The sequence below is a fragment of the Leptonychotes weddellii genome, chromosome 8 (assembly GCF_054177405.1).
Source record: "Leptonychotes weddellii isolate Sample4059 chromosome 8, ASM5417740v2, whole genome shotgun sequence".
NCBI classification, from domain to species: Eukaryota; Metazoa; Chordata; class Mammalia; order Carnivora; family Phocidae; genus Leptonychotes; species Leptonychotes weddellii.
This window is the reverse complement of record NC_138376.1, coordinates 63,796,758-63,809,198: the sequence shown is the minus strand read 5'-3', so window position 1 is coordinate 63,809,198 and position 12,441 is coordinate 63,796,758. Positions and strand designations below refer to the sequence as shown.

At 37.7% G+C, this 12,441-nt stretch overlaps 1 pseudogene across 8 annotated transcripts in view; it reads right to left on the bottom strand.

The window, feature by feature from the left end:
* LOC115939445 (small ribosomal subunit protein eS6 pseudogene) overlaps positions 1-12,441 on the bottom strand; it is a 195,538-nt pseudogene that overhangs the window by 70,919 nt on the left and 112,178 nt on the right. The window contains exon 7 of one of the 8 annotated variants that reach the window (XR_014147788.1): positions 7,733-11,931. The exons of the other annotated variants lie outside the window; for them this stretch is intronic. The product of XR_014147788.1 is annotated as a small ribosomal subunit protein eS6 pseudogene, transcript variant X1 (transcript). Of the gene's footprint in view, positions 1-7,732; positions 11,932-12,441 lie in introns of those variants that run through there. 8 annotated transcript variants of the gene reach the window in all.

Below are 12,441 nucleotides of genomic sequence, written 5' to 3'. Positions count from 1 at the left end.
CTCTGTTTGAGCTGGGACATCTATCTTCTATCTTCTCTATCTTCTCCTACCCCCGACCATCAGCCCTCCTGGTTCTCTGGCCTTCAGACTCCAACTGATAATCACACTATCAGTTCCCTCTACCCTCACCCTAGTTCCCCAGGTCTTTGGATTTCAGACTGAATCACACCACCTGCTTTCCTGGTTCTCCAGTTTGCAGACAGCAGATTATGGGATTTCTCAACCTCCATAATGAAGGGAGCCAATTCCTATAATAAATACAAATTTTTATGTATATGTACACATACATATACATAAACATACTACATATTACACATATGTACATGTGTATATATACATGTACATAGATATACCATATATTATACATATATATACATAAAAATATATATATGTGTGTATATATATATCTCCTGTTGGTTCTATATCTCTGGAGAACCCTAATATACCAAACATATTTGACAACAGAGCCCTTTGCAGAGGATATCTACTGACATTTAGAAGGATATCAGTGTCCTGTGGAACAAAATCTGAGAAATCTTCAGTTGTCTGATTCAAACCAATAAGCTGACTTGAAGAGAAAAAGCACAGGCTTCTGGAGTCAAACAGACCATAATTCTGCCATTATTGGATTCACATGACCTTGTGCAAGCTTCTTATCCTCTCTTAGCCTTAGTTTCCCCAAATTCAAACTAGGCAGCCTTCATATACTGTTGCTATTGTTAAATAAGATAACATACTATATTACCTGTCATTTTATTTTTTTAAAGATTTTATTTATTTATTTGAGAGAGAGAGAGAGCATGAGTAGGGGGAGCAGCAAGCAGAGGGAGAAGCAGGCTCCCCACTGAGCAAGGAGCCCGAAGCGGGATTCAATCCCAGGACACTGGGATCATGACCTGAGCTGAAGGCAGATGCTTAACCAACTGGGCCACAAAGGTGCCCCTACCTGTCATTAAAAAAAATTTTTTTTGTTCTTCCCCAAAGGGAAAACTATTCATTCCTCTTAGGAGGATAGAAGGAAAAGGAAAGTAACATAGTAGTTACTGATGGATGTGGGAAAATTAGGATAGATTAGGGATTAGTTCTCTTCTTTTAAAGGTAACTGAAAAAATATAAAATGCATTGAAAATTAAATTAAGCCAGCCATGCTAATAGAAGTACAAGAGTAAAAGCAAAAGAAATGGGAGAGACAAGAAGAGATCCTTTCCTGCCATGAACATGGAACAGTGAACTTCAGAAAATTATGTCCATAGGTCTGCAAATGGACAGAACAATATTCATCTCTGACCTAACTTCTCTGAACATCCTGCACACTTGAGAGCAGGACAGGCTGAATGTCAGGTTTTTGTGACCTAACATTAGGGATTTAGGTCTAATTCATCAACTGCTAAAATCTGGTCTAACCCAGATATTCACTTTCTTTTCTGATGGTACTGGTGTGTAATAACAACATCTCAGTCCTTGACAAAGCCTGTACCACAGAGAGCGAAAACTTAAAAATACTAACAGTGGAATGATAGGTTAGAGAAATTTAGTCAACGAAACTTCAACTCCTGCAGTAGACTTGTCAGCATGTTACATAGGGCTTTAATTTAGTAGCTTCCCGACATATGGGCAACAACAATATGGTCTCAGTGGTTCCCTGCTACTGGCATGGCTGAGGAGGAGGAGAAACAATTAGACATCTGACAGGCAAGTGGCTGCTCTCACAGCTCAGCCAAGGCTTTTGCAGAGGGCACTGGATATTTTTAAACCACAGTTCCATTGCTGCTAAAGAAATTGTACATTTTTCTTTTGCTGATGAATAGGCATCGGTTTGTTTCAGAGTCTGAGGATAAAGAAGTGATGGAAGTCATAAGCCTAATTCTTTCATCCAGTTTTCTAAGGAAAAGTATATATGCTATCCATGATATATGCAGTGGACTATATGAGGAGGCCAAAACACTGATTCTATTCTTACTTTCCTCTCCTTGAAGAATGCACACATCCAAACAATTTGTTTTTAGCTGTCAGAACCTCCATTCTGCACATTAAATGAGGGACCTAAGGATTCTGTATAAAGCCAGCAAAACAGGCCATAAACAGGTACGTGGGAGAGGGTGAGGGCAAGAAATGCTTTTCCCAACCAGACTGTAAAAACTGCTCAAGGGGGCGCCTGGGTGGCTCAGTCGTTGGGCGTCTGCCTGTGGCTCAGGTCATGATCCCAGGGTCCTGGGATCGAGCCCCGCATCGGGCTCCCTGCTCCACGGGAGGCCTGCTTCTCCCTCTCCCACTCCCCCGGCTCGTGTTCCCTCTCTCGCTATCTCTCTCTCTGTCAAATGAAAAAATTAAAAAAAAAAATAAATTAAAAAAAAAAAACTGCTCAAGGTCAATGAATCTATTTTGATTCCCACCCACAATACTGTCACCACTATGACCAACGAGCACAGTACTCAGTATCCAGCAGTAATTCATAAATATTAGCCAATGTGTTGATATTTTTCTAACATGCAGACTCCATAGGCTTGGCCTCTAGAAAAAAGTACAGAGAAAACAAGCAGGACAAAAGTGTCATGCTTCTTTGTGCTGTCTTCATCGTACGCAATAGTGCCTGGCAGGAGTTCAACCCACAGGAAGGTTTGATTTGTCTGAGATTGGACACTTTTTTGGAAGTAAACAGCATTTTCTGCAAAGAAGCCACATATAAAAATTTCAGCCAAGTTTTACTTCTTTCTTTATATAACCAAGCATGTGTATGTTTATTTTCAAAAAATTAAATTTCTTGTCTAAAGCTCATCTCTTGTTTATATCCATAGTTATAGACTGAACATCTGTATCCCCCCAAAATTTGTATGTTGAAGCCTTAACCCCCAAAACAATGGTATTTGGAGGTAGGATCTTTGGGGGAGGTAATTAGATTAGGATGAGGTCATGAGGGTGGGGCCCCATGATGGGACTGGTCCCTTATAAAAAGAGCACACTCTCTCTCCATGCACACACACCGAGGAAAGGCCATATGAGGACAAAGGGAAAAGGTAGCCATCTGCAAGCCAGGAAGAGAGCTCTCACCAGATCCCAACTATACTGGCACCATGATCTTGGACTTCCGGCCTTCAAAACTGAGGAAAAAAAGGTCTGTTGTTTCAGCCACCCAGTCTATGGTATTTTGTTATAGCAGCCCAAGCAGATGAAGACATACAACAAAACAGTAGGAACAAATGTGCTTGAGAGTAGAGCTAGTGGCCATATGGGAAAGGTCAGCAGTGACACAGAGAGGACATACACTTAGAAAACCAGGGTAGGTTTACCTTTGACTTTTTTTTAAAAGACGAAATTATCAGAACCAGACAGGCTAAGTCTGCCTTGTCAGGGGTCTAGGCACTTCTTCCATGGGAGTTAAAAATTCTACAACAGGAGACCAAACCTAGCCACTGAGGCTGAGAGTGAACAAGCAGATCTCTAACAGCAACCGTGTGAGACAGATGCACATGGACAGCATTTGCAAAGTCAGATCTTAGTTTCCAGACTCACTGGCATTTGATGCTATGGATTCCAAAGTCCAATCAACTTTCAAACTTCTCTGTTGGGATGGAAGAAGACATTATCATGTAATACTCCCCAAAGCATTCTACTTGTCTTTATAAATTTGCTCTAGAGAGGGGCATTGTATTAGTCAGATTCCGCAAAGAAACAGAACCAATAGGAAAGAGAGACAGAGACAAAGACAGAGACAGAGAGAAAGAGAGATTGTAAGGAATTGCCTCATGCAACTATAGGGGCTGACAAGTCCAAATTCTGTAGAACAGGCGAGTAGGCTGGCAATTCAGTTAAGAGATGCTGTTGCAGTCTTGAGTTCAAAATATGCCAGCAGGGCAGCAGGCAGGAAACTTGGGCAGCATTTCTATATTGCAGTCTTATAGAAATTTGGTTCTTTGGTAGACTTCAGTGTTTACACTGAAGGCCTTTGACTGACTGGATAAGGTCTACCCACATTAAGAAGAGTAATCTATTTTACTCAAGGTCTACTGACTAAATGTGAATCACATCTAAAAATTGTCTGCACAGCAACATCTAGACTGGTGTTTGGCCAAACAACTGAGCACCATAGCCTAGCCAAGTTGACACATAAAAGTAACCATCACGAGCATAAAATGGGAAGTAAAAAGACAAAAACAAATTTCTAAAGCCTTCAAATTTTTCCTCTGTCCTAACCAGCTTATCTTTTTTAAGAATGGGTCTCATCCATTGTCGCATTAAACTACTCATTGAATCAAATATAGTCTATTATATCCCTTGCATTCCCAAGATATCCCTTGCATTTTTACTAAAGTCAACATGCTAGTGCAAGATGAGTTTCTAGGATGCAAGAAATATGGTCAACCCTAAGTCATGAGACATCAAAGGTTAGTAACCTAAGGCAAAGCTGCGCTCCAAAAATAGAGCAACTTGTGAGGACTGGGATACTGCTTACTTGTCCAACATTTTAACCCCAGAGGCTAGCCCTACACCTGGCTCACAGTTGGTTCTCAACTGTTAAATGAATACCTGAACTAATTGGGGAGTAAAAGAGATTAACATTATTAAAGGTGCTTCCCACTTTGAGATGACAAAGCCAAGTAGAGGACTGTTGTGTTTCTTAGTTTTTCTACTCCATTGCAAAATAAAATAATTACCTCTGCAAATTGAACAGATACAGACTCTACTCTGGTCCCCATGTCAGTAAAGTCTTGTGGGTATTTTGGAGCTATTCACTTTCATCCCATATTGCAGCACTCAGAATTCAGTAAGCATATTTACTAGCTGTGTAACCTTGGACAATGCTAATAACTAACACCAAATATCAAGTACTGTCCTTAGTGTCTATATTTACCCATAACATTCCTCATGAGGTGGGTACTGCTATTTCTCCCCTTTTTACAGAAGAGGAAACTGCAACACAAATAAATTAAGGAACTTGCTCAAAAGTCAGACCAGTAGTTAGTGGCTCAGTTGGAATTTGAACTCAGTCTGGTTCCAAATACCTCTCTGCCATACTGCAATTTACTTAGGTACTCAGAGCCTCAATGTGTTCATTTACAAAGTAAGAATAATAATTCCTCCCTTGTAGAGTTGTTTTAGGATTAGTGCCAATTCAAAGCACAGTGCGTAAATGGTGGTGGTATTGACGGGAAGAGTAATAGCAATAGTATCTGTTGCTATTGTCACTGTCATCATTGTCGTGGCTGAGGTAGATTCCCTCTACAATCAAGTCATTTTATAATTGCTACTTAAGTCACAAAATTCAAGGGGACATGTACCTATCTTAGTACACTTAGTTCACAAAATAAATAAAACATATACACTAACAAACGTGAATTCTGGGATGCAGAGTTGTCACTTCCAAATTGTCTGCCACGCCACTCATCCTTGACATCAAGTTTTAGACTAAATCTGCAGGAAAACTGTGGTAAATTAATGATGACCAAAAATTCTTTACTACTCCTTCTACTGAAAAACTAACTCTAATTTCCCTCTCCCTGAAATGGGGCTGGCCTTAGTGAACTGTCTGACCAAAAGAATAGGAAGGAATTGACATTCTGGAAACTATAAGACTAGGTCATCAAATCCTTTCAGCTTGTGCCAGGGCCACTTGGAATACTTGCTCTAGGAGCCCTGAGCTCCATAGGAAGTCTAACTATCCTGGGTAGCTAAGGCCAGCCTCCCAGCCATCTCCATCAAAGTGGCAGACATGTGAACGAAGCCATTTTAGACCCTCTAGATCAGTCCATCTGCCAGCTGAATACCACCAGCTGACCTCAACCAATACCACGAGGAATAGACAAATCACCAGAATCTTAAATTCATGATCAACAAACTAGTGAAATACAATAAAACACTTTTGTTAAGCCACTAAGTTTTGGGGTAGTTTGTTAAATACCAATAGCTAACTAGAACAGAAAGAATTCCAATATATCAAATGAGAAGTTGCACAGCACTATGTCCTGAGAGAGAGTATTTCTTAATTCAGCTGCCATTCAATAGAATCTACATGAGTGATGTTGAGTGGGCAGCACTGGTCAGAGGATATTTTTATTGGAAAAAGGAAATGAATCACGGTTAGTTCATAGGAATAGAATGTGTGATGTCAGTGAATTCAAGGTAATGGTTACAAAGTCACCAAGACCTTGTGAAGATAAAATAAGAGGACAGAAACTGCAGAATGTTTCTTTCCATCATTGCTACCACAAAATTAAAACAAATCATGAACAGAATTAGATCAAATGGAACAGAGGATCCAACTGATACTAAAATGCATGTGCCATGTAGATGCCCTTAGCAACAAGAACCTCTTAAGTTAACAATATTACAAGAAAGTCATGTAAAATTAAGCTTATAATTAAGGCAGAGCCACATGTGTGTCATTAATTCCACTTTGGGAAAGTGTCTGGAAAGGAGTGAGAGAGCTGTTTTTGCAGTAAACAAAAGGTGAGAACCCGAGGAAAAGAATTTGAGTTATGCATCAGAGGGTTAAACAGGGCCCATGTGCTCCAGAACATTTTATGTGGAAAACCTGTGATATCTCCCTCTCACTGGGAGAAAGAAAATAGACAATGTGACTTACTTTTTGTATTTATAAGGTTTTTTTAATTTTTATTATTGAAGTATAGTTGACATACAATATTATATTAGTTTCAGGTGTACAACATGGTGATTTGACAATTCTATTCACTATACAATGCCCACCATGATAAATCACCATCTGTCACCATACAATGCTATTATAATATCATTGACTATACTCCCTATGCTCTACCTGTTAATCCTGTGATTTATTTATTCCATAACTGGAAGCCTGTATCACCCACTCCCCTTCATCCATTTTACCCAACTCCCCACCCCCTTCTCCTCTGGCAATCACCAGTTTGTTCTCTGTACTTATGAATCTGCTTATGTTTGTTTGTTTTTAGATTCTATATACAAATGAAATCATATGGAATTGTCTTCCTCTATCTGACTTATTTTACTTAGCATAATACCTTCTGAGTCCATCCATGTTCTCAAAAATGGCAAGATCTCATTTTTTATGTCTGAGTAATATTCCATTGTATATATATACCACATCTTCTTTACCAATTCACCCATCAATCGACACTTAGGTCACTTCCGTATCTTGGCTATCATAAATAATGCTGCTATTGAACATGAAGGTGCCATATATCTTTTCAAAGTAGCATTTTCATTTTCTTTTGGTAAATATCCAGTAGTGGAATTACTGCATCGTATGGTATTTCTACTTCTAATTGAATGTTTTATACATAGACATTACCTGGCGGCTGGATAGAAGGAAATCAGGCATAGTGAGATATACCCACATAGCCTAAAGAAGTTTGCAATTCCTTTACCTAACCTATGCAACACCCTTCGGGGGCAATAACAGTATCTTCATTTCTAGAGTTATGAACAGAGCTGTAAAATAACTTACATGTGACACTTAGAAGTTTGCAAAACAAGGCTGTTTCTGATTTGTAGGATTTTATTAATCTCTCTCTCCTCCCTATTTTTTTCTTTCTTTCTTTTTTTTTTTTTTTTGGCCCAGGAAGTTAAGAGATTGGTATACTATGAAAACCTTTCCAGATATTTCAAAGTAGCCCTAGTTTCCTGTATTTTTAAGTAGCCTCATAACAAGGAAAAAAGAACTGAAACTATCCCAGAGAAAGAAACTAATGAGAACTTTATTCCATGACACTCTATGGTCAATATTTTTATTCCAGGAAATTCCTGCCTGCAGAAAGATTCTGCTGTTGTGTCCAGCTCTTCTTCAAGAGCATCGCTAGGTGGCATCCCAAGGTTAAAAGCTGCTGGAGCAAAATGAAAACATGGATTCTGCTATAATCCAATATCAAATTATACATAATGTCCCAACAGCATAAAACCTAAAGGAATTCTGAGCCACAAATATTGAGTTCTTTTTATTTGCTAAAAAAAAGTCAAGTTTAAAGAGATATACAGCTTCAGAAATGTCTTTCTTTTTATCTTTTCTGTTTTTAATAATGAAAGAAATTAAAGATTTTGTTAAATGTAAAGACAGTCAACAATCCTTGAGACACAAATGATTTTCTAAACAATCCATTTTGGAAAACATGTTGCTTCCTACACAATTTAAACACAGGCTTAAGACAACCCAACAAAGAAAGCAGATTTTATTTTATTTTTAAATGTAAAATGACTCAATACCCTGATTTATCTTTGAACTTAAAAATAAATAAATAAGTAAACTGCCAGTGGACAGAGTCACCCCACAGGTAATTTTCTATTTTCTTTTTGATCCATGATCATTGATTACATACTGTCTTATATTGCTTTGTATTTTTTTCTCTCCAACAAGGTTTTGAACTCCTTTAAGCTCAGGGACTATGTTTCCTTTCTTTATCCCCCACTGCATACATAAAGTAGAGTTCTAGACATACAAGATAATCAATTTATTTCTCTTCATCTGAAATTCACACAAAGGAACATGTTCTATGATACAGTGTATGTTTCCTCAAGCATTACGCAAGATAGAAAGTTGATGAAGAATTATTTTTACAACTATTTGCAAACTTAAACCTTGTTCAAAAATAAGAAATTTATAAAATCACAATTAATATTCTTATCCTAAGAAACAAAAGCTTCAAAAAGATCAAATAGTATTCCTAATTCCCAGGACAGAGGCCAAAGACTGTTTAAAACTTTATATTAACAAAAATACATTGCTAACAGGGCACCTGGGTGGCTCAGTCAGTTAAGCGGCTGCCTTTGGCTCAGGTCATGATCCCAGGGTCCTGGAATTAAATCCCACATCGGGCTTCCTGCTCAGTGGGGAGTTTGTTTCCCCCTCCGCCTCTGCCCCTTCCCCGTTCATGCTTGCTCTCTCTCTCTCAAATAAATAAATAAAATCTTTTTAAAAAAATACATTGCTAACAAAATCAATGGGGAAAAGGTGGAAGGTGAGATATTTATACCCTAATCATGAATGAAAGAATGAGAAATAAATATCCAAAGAGATGTTTGAAAAAGTGTGACCTATATAACATTTTGATGTTTACAAGCATTTTAAATTACTGAATTTGGACTTCCAAGTTAACACGGTGAAAGATTCTACATGGTGATGGAAGCCTGATAAGCTTCTTCTCCTTTTTTTTTTTTTTTTTTGATGTCTGATCTTATTTATTTATCATTCTTAGAAAATCTCATTTTTGACTGGACTCAGATTTAGAAGTAAAAGCTCTCAGAGAGGACAGCCTCCATCTCTTGGCAATCTGTTCCTGGTATTATTGTTTGGCCTCCTTCACTTTGGCCAAAAGTTTAGCATATTCTGCAGACTCTTCCTTATTTTTCTTAGTGCGCTGTTTCTTCAAAGCAATACGTCAACGTTTGTGTTGGAGGACACATGTAACAAGACACTGAATCTTGGGTGCTTTGGTTCTAGGTTTCTTACCGTCTTTGTTTAGGGGCTTTCTCACAACATGCTGGCGGACATCATCTTCTTTAGAGAGATTGAAAAGTTCGCGGATTCTGTTGGCTCTTTGGGGCCCCAGGTAACGAGGCACAGTAGTATCAGTGAGTCCAGGAATATCTTTCTCCCCTTTTTTTACAATGACCAAGTTGAGAACACTGAGATTGGCATCAACAATGCAACCCCAAACAGATTTGCACTTTCTCTCTCCAGTCCTCCTTGGTCTATGCCAGGAATGCCCTTTACTCAGCAGCAGGCACACAAAGCCTTGGGTCAAGGCACCCTGCTTCATGGGGAAGCCTTGTTTGTCACTGCCACCACTGATTCGGACCACGTAACTCTTCCATTCTTCACCCAGAGCATCAGCAGCAACTTCTGTGGCCATATGCTTCTCATAAAAGGTACGAAGTTTGCGTTCATCGTCCACTTCAATGAGTTTCTGGCAGCCAGTAGCTGAGAAACAGATGTTCAGCTTCATCCTGAAGCAGGCTACCGCCTCCAAGGCATCACGAAAAAGAGCTGATATGCTTCTTCTTAACTTCCTAATAAAGTATTCTTGAAGACATGAAAATGTAAAAGGTGGCTTTGAGATCAAATGATAAGAAAAGATCTTGGAAAATCCTGGTGGAATTCCCATTAAATGCATCATCAGTCAAGTTGAATTGAGAAATACATTATTGAACCACATATCACCTAATCTACACTCTGAAACAGAAGAAAAGGCCACCCTACTCCCACCAAATCAGTACTAAAGACAAAAATGAGAAGCCTAGAAGGAAGTCAAAAAGAATAAAATAATGAGAGAAGACAATACATGTGGAGGGTAGAGGACAAAGAGCCAGCTAAGAATTATAGGTGTTCCAAAAAAAGAAAAAAATAATGGAAGTGTTCAAGAGGACAGTAGAACAATCAAAGTCTACTGAATGATTAGTGGGTCATAGCTGTGACCCTAAGAATTTTATATCCATTCAAGTAATTATTCATTTGTGAGAGCAACAGGAAGACTTTTTCAATTAAATAAGGACTAAGAAATATACTATTGAAGTATACCCTTTGTTAAATTTAAATAAGACAAGATTCCCACACATTTTTATTTAAATAAGAAATCTGTAATTTTATTTTACCTCCAGCATTTGAAATAAGAGGGAAATAACAATAATCTTCAGATTTCACAGAGATTTCACAAGTTTTATGCCTTTTAGAAAAAGGTGACATCTGCATCAAAATTATTACCACGGCAACACATTATCAAGTAAAACAACCAATCAAAATTACTGACCTTTCAGAAATTAAAGGTTACCGTCAACAGTAGTTAGCAATAATCTCTGAATCCCAGATATCTTATAAAAATCCTTATCTAAAATTAATTTAAGCAAGAATAGTTTCTGGTTTTCTCTGCAAGTGCAGGGAAAGAAAAAACAAACATTTCCTTCTTATATTGCACTGTCATCCATAATTAGGAAGGCCTGTGTTTCAAGACTAAATACAGGGATTCCTTTGGTTACCACTGGCAGGAAAAGAAGAGGGCTGGGAAGCTCAAAGCATATAATATGGAACAGAAAAAACAAAATAGCATTATAAGCATCAGAATGTGGAGCATATAAGGCTTTGTATCTCACTTTCTCAAAAACACTAAAAGATTTACTCTAACTATCTGAAGAATGAATCAATCTAGCATGGACTTCTGCATTATAATCCTGGTTTTCTCACTTAAGCAGGTTACTCCCTAAGACTCAATTTCCTCCTCTGTAAAATAAGGATATGTAATTGGACCTACAATGTTAGATTCAAATGAGAATCAAATAAGATAGTGCAAGTGAAATATTTAACACAGTGCCTGTTACACAATAAGTGCATAATGATGAACTTTTTAATGTAACAAATTATTACCTAACAATGTATTTGTCACACAGAGAAATATATTTGCATTAGTTATCTATTGCTTCAATACAAATTCCTCCCAAATTTTAGTGGCTTAAAACAAGAAGCATTTATTATTTCACAGGAGTTCCTAAAGGTCAGATCCAGGAGCAACTTTCCTGGCTTCTCCTGGCTCTGCATCTCTTATGAAGTTTCAGTCAAAATGTTGGTTGTGATGCAGACAACTGAAGGTTGACAGAACTGAAGGATCCACTTCCAAGAAGACTCATTCATATGGCTGTTGTCTGGAGACCTTGGTTCTTCATTGGCAGGAAGCCTCAGTTCCCCACACACATGGGCTTCTGCTCCTGACATGTCAGTTAACTTCATCCAGAGTGAGCAAATCAAGAGAAAGAAAGAAAGAAGTCACAGTGCCTTTCATGACCTCGTCTCCAAAGTCCCACATTGCTACTTCTGTTTTCTATTCATTAGAAGCACATCAGAAAGTTCAGAAAGCTCACACTCAAAGGAAAGTGTCTTCCTCTTGAAGAATATCAACTAACTTGTGGAAATATTCAAAACCACCACAATTTTATTTGTGTATCCTATGCATATATCTATAAGAAATAGAAAGCTATAATATAAAAATTCTTTTATATAACTAAAATGTAATTGATATATAACATTTTGTAATATTAAGGCATATTGATTTGATCTATTTATGTATTGCAATATGACTGCCACCATAGTCTCAGGTAACATCTCCATCTTGTCACATAATTATCATTTCTATTTTGTGGCAAAAACATTTAAGATGTAATCTCTTAGCAACCTTGAAGTGTATAATACAGTATTGTTGACTATAATCACAATGCCGTGCATTAGATCTCCAGAACTTACTCATCTTCTAATTGCAAGTCTGCCCTTTGACCAACATCTCCCTAATTTTCCGACATCCCAGCCCTGCACAATTACCATTCTACTCTTTTTTTTGAAATTCTGGTTATCAGGAAAACCAATAAAATACACAGAATTAAGTAGGAAAAAATGTTTTTAAACATGTTTACAAAATTCAATGCTAAAACTTTCCTGTAAATTAAAGTAGATAATAATATAAAAATGTAAAA